This window comes from Physella acuta, unplaced genomic scaffold (assembly GCF_028476545.2).
Source record: "Physella acuta isolate Inbredline_101_S28 unplaced genomic scaffold, ASM2847654v3 ptg001322l, whole genome shotgun sequence".
NCBI lineage: Eukaryota > Metazoa > Mollusca > Gastropoda > Physidae > Physella > Physella acuta.
Window position 1 is genome coordinate 596908 of NW_026732837.1, and position 12016 is coordinate 608923.

Here is a 12016-nt window from a genome sequence, read left to right on the forward strand (position 1 = left end):
GGTTGTTCTGGATTTGTTGATCCCGTAGTGGCTGCACAGTTGGTTAATTACTTCTGACTCGAAGACCCTTCCTTGGTCATAGTGTAATTGTCTTGGTATGCCATATTTGATGAACCAATGTTCTATTAAGACCTTTGCCACTGTTTTGGCCGTCTGATCTCGTGTGGGCACCGCAACAGTCCATTTGGTGAATACATCAGTCATTACCAACACATGTTCCGTCCCATCCGATGATTGCTCCAACGACGTAAAGTCCATAGCCACAATCTCTAGTGGTTTTGTCGCCAGTAAGTGTCCTGATGGCTGTCTCATTTTAACAACTGGCATTTTCGCATGCTGACACCTCACACAAACCTCACAATGGCGTTTGACCTCCATTTCCATATTGGGCCAGTAGCACCTCCGTCGTAATATTTTGTGCGTCCTGTCCTGACCCTGGTGTCCTGCCCTGTCATGTGCCAACTTAAGCACTTCTTCTCGTAATTGTCCAGGCACCACCACCTGGTGTATTGTCCCATCAATTTGGTCATGAATTCTCCGCACGAGAACACCATCCTTTATACTGAGACGGTCCCACTGACTCAGTAGTTTCTTTGTTTCTCGACCAAACTGTTCTCTTTCCCTTCTTCTTGGGAATTTTTGTTCCTGGACGTATTTCAACAGCGGCTGTAAGCCACTATCCATTTTCTGGGCATCTCTTATCTCTTTGTGATTAAGGCAATTAAAATCACTAATGTCCATATGACGGGGCTCTGTGGATATGTGCTCCACCACAGTCTGCCCGTTTTGCATCACCTCTACTTCTTCAATAGAAATGTGCAAGACTTCTACTTCTTTTTCCTCATCTGCTATAAGAAGTGTATTATTTTCAACCTTTTTCATTAGTTCTAATACTTGCTTTTCTAACTGTTGATTCAATAGCCTTTCTTTTTCTATCATTTCTTCTAGTTTGCCAACACTGTTCTGTTGTCTCATGTTTTTATTTTCTTCTTCAGCTAACAGACACTTTAAAGATGAACATTTCTCCTGTGCTTTTAATTTGCATGAACTTTCCCTATCCAGTTTCCTGGTTAACATTGAGATCTCATTCTTAAGTTTACCAATTTCTTTCTTATCATCATTTTTCTCTGCCAACAAATTGTTCACTTGAAACTTTTCAACATCCAAGTTCATTTCACAGTTCATTTTTTCTATTATTAACAAGTCTTTTGAATTCTTAAGTTCTTCCACCAAGGCTATAGTATCTGTTAGCTTAGTTTCACAATTCTGAAGTTCAGAACGCTTCAAATCTAATTTTCCTTGTGTAATTTGAAGTTCTTTTTCAATATCTGATAATTTCTCTTCAAGTCCTGTTTGAGACTCTTTCATTGTTTGTCCCATTTTGTTTCTTAAGCCATAACCTCGCCACTCTGTAGCCTTGTCTTGCCTTACAGAGGGCGATCGTTTCACCGGACAGTACCGTGCCACATGTCCGTGTTGAGAGCAGGACAGGCCGATTGGTCGACCGTCAGCCGTCCACCGGAGCGATGGACCAGCAGGTCGCGGCTGTCCAACCTGACTATGTTTTGTCCCGTTTTTGCCCTGATTCTCTGCTGTTGACCTGCTTTCTAACCTCTCCAATCGTTGGTCAACCTTATCCAGGTGGGCCAACAGTTGAGCCATCATGGTTTCCATCGTGCCGGTCCCTGTGGGTGGGGATTGTTTCTGTTCCGGCACCGAGACTTTGTCTACCGGACAGTTCGATTGGTCCTCATCCTCGGACCTGCGGATCGCTGAGTTCCTGACCTGAAGGAAGGTCAACTGTGGGTCTTTGTAGACCTCTTCTTTCAAATATCTTCTTGCCATAGGGGTCGCCAGCCCCTCGATGAAATGGTCCCTCAGCAGGCGCGCATCCATGTCGGGTATTTTGCCTTTTACAGCTTCAAAGGCCCCGTTCATTCGGTGTGAATACTCCATCACACTCTCCGCCATTCTCTGCTTTAAGCCTACGAACCCCGATAGCAGTTGCGATCCCGACCGTCTCTCCCCAAAGGTCTCCATAATTAGATCCAGCACCTTATCTGGATCTGATTGGATGGTTTTATCGTGGCATTTGACCTCTGCCCTAACCATCTCTCCTATACTGCCCATCAGCAGTCTTAATCTTTCCTCTGGTGACATGTATCTCGAGGCCCAGGCCGCTTTGACCTCTTCACTGAACCTGTTGGTTAAAGCTGGATCACCGTCCCCGTAAAATTTGTTGATGTGGGACTCACTGGGCAGGACCACAATATGGATCGGCTTTTTGTCCAAATTTTGTCCTGGTCCATCTGGAGGCAAAGGGTCATCTTCACCGTTGCCTATCTCTGGGCTATCTTTATCTGACTCAGATTGTTGGGCCAGCAGGAGTTTTTGTTCTTTTCTGATATTTAAAATACCACTCCTGCGTCTGTCATTCACATTAAGGAAAAATGTTGCAGCTATGCAGCAGATAGTGTTGCCCAACAGGGAGATCATGACACATTTCCAGTGTCTAAGAGTTACATCTATATCTTGGTTGTCATCTTTGCCTAGTATTTGTCCCACAACCAAGTTGGAGATACCAATGCCAATTATCTGGATGCTGGTGGTCAGCCCCATAGCTGTCCCCAGGGTGGCTGGTGCTACAACCAGGGGTATACTGAGCCACATGCTTGCAGCAGCAAAAGAGCATGTGACACCAAGCCAGAATGATAATGAAAGGTGTCTCATCTCTGTTCTTTTCAATTTCCTCGATTCTGATTTCAGTTTTCCCTTTTATTTATTTCCTTCAAATAAAAAAAAGACCTTTCTTACCGTGTGTGTATGAAAAATTTTCCTCGTTCCTCAATTTTCACTGTTCCTGAATGTCCGAATTCCCACACACACTAAACACAGTTATGAACTAGGTTGACTATGGGTGCCCTAGCGGCTGGTCTAATTGGATTCCTCTGCCGACGACGCCAAATGTAACGAGTCTATTTGCCTGTAGTGCCAAATGTTAACGAGTCTAACCACTCATTCTACACAACATCGACCACAGTATAGATACTCGAAGATGCAGGTTCACTAATGATCCTTTTATTACATGAATCAAAGAAATGCTTCAAAATAATATAATGAATCAAAAGAAATGCTTCACAATAATAGTCTGAATCAACTGACCCCCAACAGTCCTCACTAGTCTTCACATAACTGAATGCACATGTCTATCGTCCTTATTAACACAATACGGCTAACCCGTTCAATAACCAACTTGATACTGCCACTCTCCTACTGACTGACTGATCCCCTCACTGATCATCAACGTTCTGTTTCCCTCTGATCTCAGCCGTCGCCTTCCTATATATCCCTTCGTATTCGTAATCGGATTCGTAATCGTAATCGTAATCGTAATCGTAATCGATTCTAATCGTTGCATCAGAATGTTAATTACGCCGCTTCTGTCATACATTCCGATTAATAAGCCATCTGCACTGTTGCGTCAGCCTGTGAACTGCGCAGCGGCTTTGTGATCGTTATCAGCCTAACACCTGCACTATTGCGTTGTTATCGTCTCTGGTAACTACACCTAGTTACATATATATATATATATATATATATATATATATATATATAATATTTATTCATATAAAAACATGCACATGTTTCGCACAAAACATATTCAAGTAGTTTAGCTAGATAGCTCTGTTAGAAACATCAATTAGAAGTCAAATTATCTATATATATAAAGCAAAGTGGTCGGGTGCCCGATAGGGCACTTCCCGGCGCCGCAGGCGCGTCAAATTTGGCACGATGGTGCCTTGGGGCGATAGAACACGAGGGTCGGTGACGGTTCGGCAAAAAGTCTACGGAGCGGGGGTCAAAACTGACCTCGACTGACCGGCGCCTTATATGGGCTATATTACGAAAAAAAAATTCCTCCGACGACCCCCCTTGAAATTTTGTGAGGTAGTAGGAGAACACCTTGGGGTGTCACTAAAAACTCGGCATATCTGGGAAAACTTCGTAAAGGGGTCAAAACTGACCAGTTGTATTTCCCTATATAATCTTTGTATTTTATGGGAAAAACAGAGGGTCATTTCAACGCAGACTTTAGGGTACTTAAGCTCAGTATATCTGGCTAATTTTTTGCATGCTCCTAGGTCAATGGCTTGACCTTTAGGGAAAACTGTCGGTTACACTCAAAGCCCTCGACGAGGGCTAAAAAGTGACCGCGAGTGAAATTCTCTTTATATGAGCTCTATTACGAAAAAAAATTTCCTCCGACGACCCCCCTTGATATTTTGTGAGGTGGTAGGAGAACGCCTTGGGGTGTCACAAAAAACTCGCCATGTCCGGGAAAAATCGGGAAATGGGTCAAAACTGACCAGTCGTATTTCCCTATATAATCTTTGTATTTTATGGGGAAAACAGAGGGTCATTTCAAAACGGATTTTAGGGCACTTACCCTATTTACATCTGGCTAAGTTTTGGCATGCTTATAGGTAAATGGCTTGGCCGTAGGGCGGACCTGTCGGTTCGACTCAAAGCACTCGACGAGGGCTAAAAAGTGACCGCGAGTGAAATTCTCTTTATATGAGCTCTATTACGAAAAAAAATTTCCTCCGACGACCCCCCTTGATATTTTGTGAGGTGGTAGGAGAACACCTTGGGGTGTCACAAAAAACTCGCCATGTCCGGGAAAAATCGGGAAATGGGTCAAAACTGACCAGTCGTATTTCCCTATATAATCTTTGTATTTTATGGGAAAAACAGAGGGTCATTTCAAAACGGATTTTAGGGCACTAACCCTGTTTACATCTGGCTAATTTTTGGCATGTTTATAGGTAAATGGCTTGACCGTAGGGCAGACCTGTCGGTCTTACTCAAAGCCCTCGACGAGGGCTAAAAAGTGACCGCGAGTGAAATTCTCTTTATATGAGCTCTATTACGAAAAAAAATTTCCTCCGACGACCCCCCTTGATATTTTGTGAGGTGGTAGGAGAACGCCTTGGGGTGTCACAAAAAACTCGCCATGCCCGGGAAAAATCGGGAAATGGGTCAAAACTGACCAGTCGTATTTCCCTATATAATCTTTGTATTTTATGGGAAAAACGGAGGGTCATTTCAAAACGGATTTTAGGGCACTTACCCTCTTTACATCAGGCTAATTTTTGGCATGTTTATAGGAAAATGGCTTGACCGTAGGGCAGACCTGTCGGTCTCACTCAAAGCCCTCGACGAGGGCTAAAAAGTGACCGCGAGTGAAATTCTCTTTATATGAGCTCTATTACGAAAAAAAATTTCCTCCGACGACCCCCCTTGATATTTTGTGAGGTGGTAGAAGAACACCTAGGAGTGTCACAAAAAACTCGGCATATCTGGGAAAACTTCGGAAAGCGGTCAAAACTGACCAGTTGTATTTCCCTATATAATCTTTGTATTTTATGGGAAAAACAGAGGGTCATTTCAACGCAGACTTTAGGGTACTTAAGCTCAGTATATCTGGCTAATTTTTTGCATGCTCCTAGGTCAATGGCTTGAACTTTAGGGAAAACTGTCGGTTACACTCAAAGCCCTCGACGAGGGCTAAAAGATGATCTTGAGTGAAATTCTCCTTATATGAGATATATATTTAAAGAAATCGAAGAACGATCCCCTTAATATTATGTTACGTCGTAGACCGACCCTGGAGGCTAACAAAAAAAACTTTATTCCCGTCGGAAACAGCCATTATAGTTGTTAAATATGTTCATATACCGCAATGTCTTATATAAGCATAGCAACTATTTGTAAAAAAAAAAACAAAGACATACGTCATACGTTCAGTTTTCAAGGGAGGTAACGTTTTTTAAATTATTATTTTTCAAATAATTGTATACTATTTTAAACAGAAACAGAAAATGACGAAGTATAGCATTTGTTTTAGTACAAAATTAAGTTGTTAATTCAGTTATGTATCCCAATTAAATAAATAAATAAATTTCAAAAGGCAATGTAATATAAACTATGACATGTACTGTTCATGGAACCTGTGTAGTTCTAATTCCATTTTACTTATACATTGCGTACTTTCCAATATTTCTCCGTGAATGGTATTTAAACAACAAACAAAAACATTTTTTTTCTAAAGTTAACATTACTGTTTAAATTAAAGCACTCAACACCCAATCCATCGCTAAATAATTAAGTATTCAAATTCTCAAATGTTATTTAAAAACCTAAGCGAAGCTAGGCAGTATGCCTAGTATAACTATAATTATTGAATACTATTTACAATAGTTTGGCCTTGCATGCATTTTGAAAGTTTTGTAAAATCTGGCTCATATCTTGTTTGCATTTTCAAGCACGCATCTAGATTTCTATTTGTTAATTGGTTTCTTACTTTACATTTATATTATATTTGTAGTGAATTTGTTAGAAATCAGTCAATTGTGCTTAGTAGGGCAAGAAGAAAAATTCATATCTTAATAAATAGTTGTTATTATAGCATGAAAATTGGAAGAACTATTAGGCCAAGCTTGATCTTTAATTAGAATATCTTAGTGTTAGTTAGGAGCAAGCCGATATTATTGAAATCTACTTTAATTAGGTGTATTTGATTATAATTTTATAATATTTGCATGTTTGAAGTATTATTGTTGAAGAACAACTAATTGATGTTTATTGTAATTCGTATCATTGTAAAGGGAATTGTCTGTGGTTTCAGAGGATAAGCGTATTAGAATTTTAGGAGATCGCGTTAAGTTTTTATATAGGGTTAATTGGGGTCGGTTAGCACAAAAGCGAGGGAAATTTTCACAGGTAAGCGTTAGAATTCGTGCCAAGAGCAAGGTGTCATCCGAGACGCTCGCGGGTGGGGTATATAAGCCGGTGCGTTAGCCTTAGAGGGGATGGAGAAACGACGGCCCTAGTCAGTAATTTATGCAGCACACGTATTGGCGCTATAGTCTTGTTAGATGCGCGCTACACAGACAATTCCCGCTCAAGAAAGATAGTCAAATAAAGATTTGCAGAAGACTGCTTATTCTTCGTTCTTGATCGTCTGTGACTGTGACTGAGAGTGAGAAATAGAAGCAAGAATATCACAATATAACAGTACATTTTGAGAGCAGTAAAAACATTACATTTGGTGGCAGCGAAAGAAACGATCTTTAACACGCAACCAGAGAGACTGAAAGCAGGCCAGTTAGTACAGAGGAGAAAAATGGCAGATATTGAACTACAGGCTCAAATAAGAAACCTGCAAGAAACGATTAAAGAACTCAGAATCGCTAGACAAGATGAGCGACCATTAAGTATGAACCAGGCGTTACCACAATACGACGGGTCAGCGCCATTCCAAGTGTTTTGGAACAAATTTCAAGCAATATCTCGCATTAACAGCTGGAATGAAGATAGACAGCTACTGCATCTACCAGCTTGTTTGGAGGGGAGTGCGGCCAACTTTGCATTTCTTGAACTCACTCAAGTTGACCGAGCAACGCTTGAAACGTTTGTCGCAGCACTGAGCGCTAGATTTGACACCAGGGTGGGCACCGCTACACATCTGACCCAGTTAGAAAATAGAAAGATGTCAGCAAGGGAGACAACCGCTGAATATACGTCCGATGTGAAACGACTGACGGCCATGGCTTTCCCGTCAGCTGACCAAGCAACTAAAGCAACAGTTGCACTGCGCTATTTTCTCAAGGGGCTACAAGATCCTCACCTCGCGGGTATCATTGCCGCCCAGCGCCCAGTTAGCACAGATGAGGCCAGAAACATTCTGGACGAATACCTCAGTGCTAGAGACAGCACAACAAAAACAAAAATGTGTTCGGTGCAGGAGCAGAGCCAGATAGATAGCCTACAACAGGAGGTGAAAAGACTACAAGAGATGGTCAGTAATCAACGTAGGCCCAGCGACTCGGGATGCTACACTTGTGGGGGCAGACATTTGGCTAGGAATTGCCCAAGAAATAGTAGATTTCAAGAAATGAACCAACGTCGGTCAACTAATAGAAACAATTATCAAGCCCGGCCGACCCAAGCTACAGCCAGAATAAATGAAATCCGACAGAATGATACAGATAACAATGATGAAAATCTTTTAGGCCTTAACTTTCTGAAAGTAAAAGCCGCGGCAAGCAACAAGCAAGTGGACGTGCCAACAGAGATTTCAATCCGTAGTGTTGCCCCTGGGTGTTCAGTAGTGGTGACTGTAACGGTAGCAAGACACAATATGATGTTTCTGGTAGACACGGGCGCTGCTGTCACTGTCATGTCTACAAGAGCCTTCAACAAGTTACCACATTTGGTTAGAAACAAACTTCAACCCATGGACAGGAAGGTCACAATGCAATCTGCAGGGGGTGACAAAATAAACTGTCTAGGCACATGTACAGTAGATATGAGAGCTGGCAATGTTGTCACAAAGTGGACAGCCGTCATAGCTGACATTGAGGAAGATGGTTTCTTAGGGATGGACTTCCTAATGAAACATGAGTTTCAATTTTCGGCTAAAAATGGCTTATACCTTAATGGTAGATGGGTCCCGACACAGACCAGAGAAAAGATGTTCAAAGTAGAAGAACATCGATGGCGGTCCAACTTCTACAACTTTAACGACGCAGTTCCAAGAAGCACACAAAATACACATAGAGTGGCACCAGTTGCCGCAATATTGAAAGCTTCTATTACAGACCAGAAACATGATCGATTCTATCTGCGGAAGGGTCTACAGTTCTCCCAGCAGGAAATTCAGAAGGCTCAAAAGGATGATAATGTTTTGAAGAAGTGTATTACCTGGGTGCAGAACGAACAGAGACCTGAACAGAGGGAGTTAACCGCAGAAGGCCGGGAACTCCGCTATTACTGGCTGAATTTTAACAGACTGACACTTGCAGATGGCATATTATGCTGGAAGTGGGTGACAAAAGAACGGAAGACAGAACTAAAGGTGATAGTGCCACATCTCCTAATGTCTAAGGTTCTAGACAAGTGTCACAATAACAAGGGCGCCAGACATGTTGACATTCAAAACACATTAGCCAAGGTACAAGAATATTATTTTTGGTTTAGAATGAAACATGAGGTCACCAACTGGGTGAACTGTTGCGAGAGATGTCAAGTTAGGCAACAACCTGGCGAGAAGACAGGAGGCCTACACGAGAGGAACAAAAGAGACTACGACCTCAACATTGTCTCCAATGACTACAATGTTGGAGATGTAGTGTTGTGTCTGGAGGAGGCGAGTAAAGTAGGCGTGAGTAGGAAGCTTGCTCCCAGACACTGGAAAGGTCCATACGTCATAAGAAGAAAACTAAGTGACCTTCTCTTTGAGATAGAGAACAAGGACAAAAAGACAAAAGTCGTGCACCACGACAAATTAAAACCATTTCACCAACGGGAACCAACGAAATGGATCATTGACTTACAACTCAAACTTCATCACGATGGTGGTTCACCTCCACTGTCGGATTACTCAACGGACGATGAGACAGGCGACGAAGGTCAAGACACAGAGAGTCAGCTGTCGGAGAGAGGAAATGATCACGGGGCTGATGAAACAAGCCCAAAACTAACTGTTACTACACACAACGACGCAAGGGGAAATACAAGACCCCGACGAGAAATCAAACGAACTCGTCGACTGTTGGATTAACAAAAATAGAGCCTGTTAAATTGATAAGTATAGACTGTGTTCTGGATTATTTAGATACCGTGTGAATTCTTAAAATAGTGTTCTGGATTATTAGGATACCACGTGAATTCTTAAAATAGTGTTCTAAATTACTTAAATATCGTGTGAATTCTTAAATAATGATCTGGATTATTAAGATACCTTGTGAATTTTTGAAATCGGGTGTTTTTCATTTACATTCCTGGATGTGAATGTATTCCAACGAAATGTAAGTAGATACAGTTTAGCTTTGTGCTAGGACCACTATAGAAGCTTTAGAACCATCACAATTATGCTCATGGTTCGGTCTGTGAACATACCACAGGAACATTGAAATTATAAGATGTACAGATCTAACCAGAAGGAACGTAGACATTACAAATGCAAAACAAGACTGTATAATAACTTCATGTTAATCGATATTACAATGGAGCCAGTTTCTGATTGTTTTTTTGTTTAATTTGAACATTATGTTGCATTTTGATAATTATAATGGATGTTTATGATGTATCACATTTATGAAGATGTGATTTAAGATGTTGAATATACAAAACCTTTAATAAATTAAATCAATTTTGAGGACAAAATTCTTACTTTAAAGGTAGGGTCAAATGTAGTGAATTTGTTAGAAATCAGTCAATTGTGCTTAGTAGGGCAAGAAGAAAAATTCATATCTTAATAAATAGTTGTTATTATAGCATGAAAATTGGAAGAACTATTAGGCCAAGCTTGATCTTTAATTAGAATATCTTAGTGTTAGTTAGGAGCAAGCCGATATTATTGAAATCTACTTTAATTAGGTGTATTTGATTATAATTTTATAATATTTGCATGTTTGAAGTATTATTGTTGAAGAACAACTAATTGATGTTTATTGTAATTCGTATCATTGTAAAGGGAATTGTCTGTGGTTTCAGAGGATAAGCGTATTAGAATTTTAGGAGATCGCGTTAAGTTTTTATATAGGGTTAATTGGGGTCGGTTAGCACAAAAGCGAGGGAAATTTTCACAGGTAAGCGTTAGAATTCGTGCCAAGAGCAAGGTGTCATCCGAGACGCTCGCGGGTGGGGTATATAAGCCGGTGCGTTAGCCTTAGAGGGGATGGAGAAACGACGGCCCTAGTCAGTAATTTATGCAGCACACGTATTGGCGCTATAGTCTTGTTAGATGCGCGCTACACAGACAATTCCCGCTCAAGAAAGATAGTCAAATAAAGATTTGCAGAAGACTGCTTATTCTTCGTTCTTGATCGTCTGTGACTGTGACTGAGAGTGAGAAATAGAAGCAAGAATATCACAATATAACAGTACATTTTGAGAGCAGTAAAAACATTACATATTCATGCTAGAAAACGCTGGCTCGCATGAATATGTTGACCAGAAGATCGTCAGCACTCCAAATAACAACTTCTTCACCTCATTGTAGCATTCTGGAAGAGTATTCCATGCGTTACATAATACTGCCTCAACTCGCGGGATTTCCTTTAGAGCAGCGAAACGTGCTTGTTTTACTGGCCCTCCGACTATTTTAACTTGCCCTTAATTTCTGTGAACTAATCACTCTACAAATGTTTGATTTTCAAATGCAGCAATTTCATTTGAAGCGAACCAGCAAAAATTCTAAAAAAAAAAATTCTACCGCCCCCTCCCCCACCCCCGAACGAAATGAAATTGATATAATTTATATAGAAAATATATACTTTTAACAGTGTCCGCCCCCCCCCCCCGAAGAAAGTCTACCGCCCCCCCCCCCGAAAATTTTAAGTGCCCCCCCCCCCCTCCCGGAGAAAAAGCCTGGAAGAAACACTGGTTGCAGACTAATATCTTTATGACTTTTAAAAATAAAATAAAATAATTATTGATATGTGTGATTAATGTGTGCCTGGAGCTGAAGAGCCGCATCTTGACATCAGGTTGCCGACCCCTGCCCGCCTGCCCTAGGCCAATAATACAAAAGTGTGGTTTTAGAGACTTTTCATTTTTGTCTTTAATATAAGCCTACGTAAATTAATGCAATAAAATAATTTGTATTATCATTAGGTCTAACTACTTGCTCAATAAATGTTCTATATAGATTTCAGTTGCCGATACAATGTTTTTTTAAGTTATTGAATAAAAATCATAAATCAGATGCAAAACTTTAAAATCATGCACTAATTTTTTTTAGAAAAATCAAGTCTATTACAAGATGATTACGTATTTAGAGATATATCTAGATCTATATCTAGATCTAGTAGTGAAAAATTGTTCAGTTAATACCAATAGTTTGCATATCAGTTTACATTTTATTTTCAAATATGACCATAAACTCATTAAACTAGGATAGCATTATAATAAAAAGTTTTAGCCTTCTCCGATCAAAATTTAATTTGAC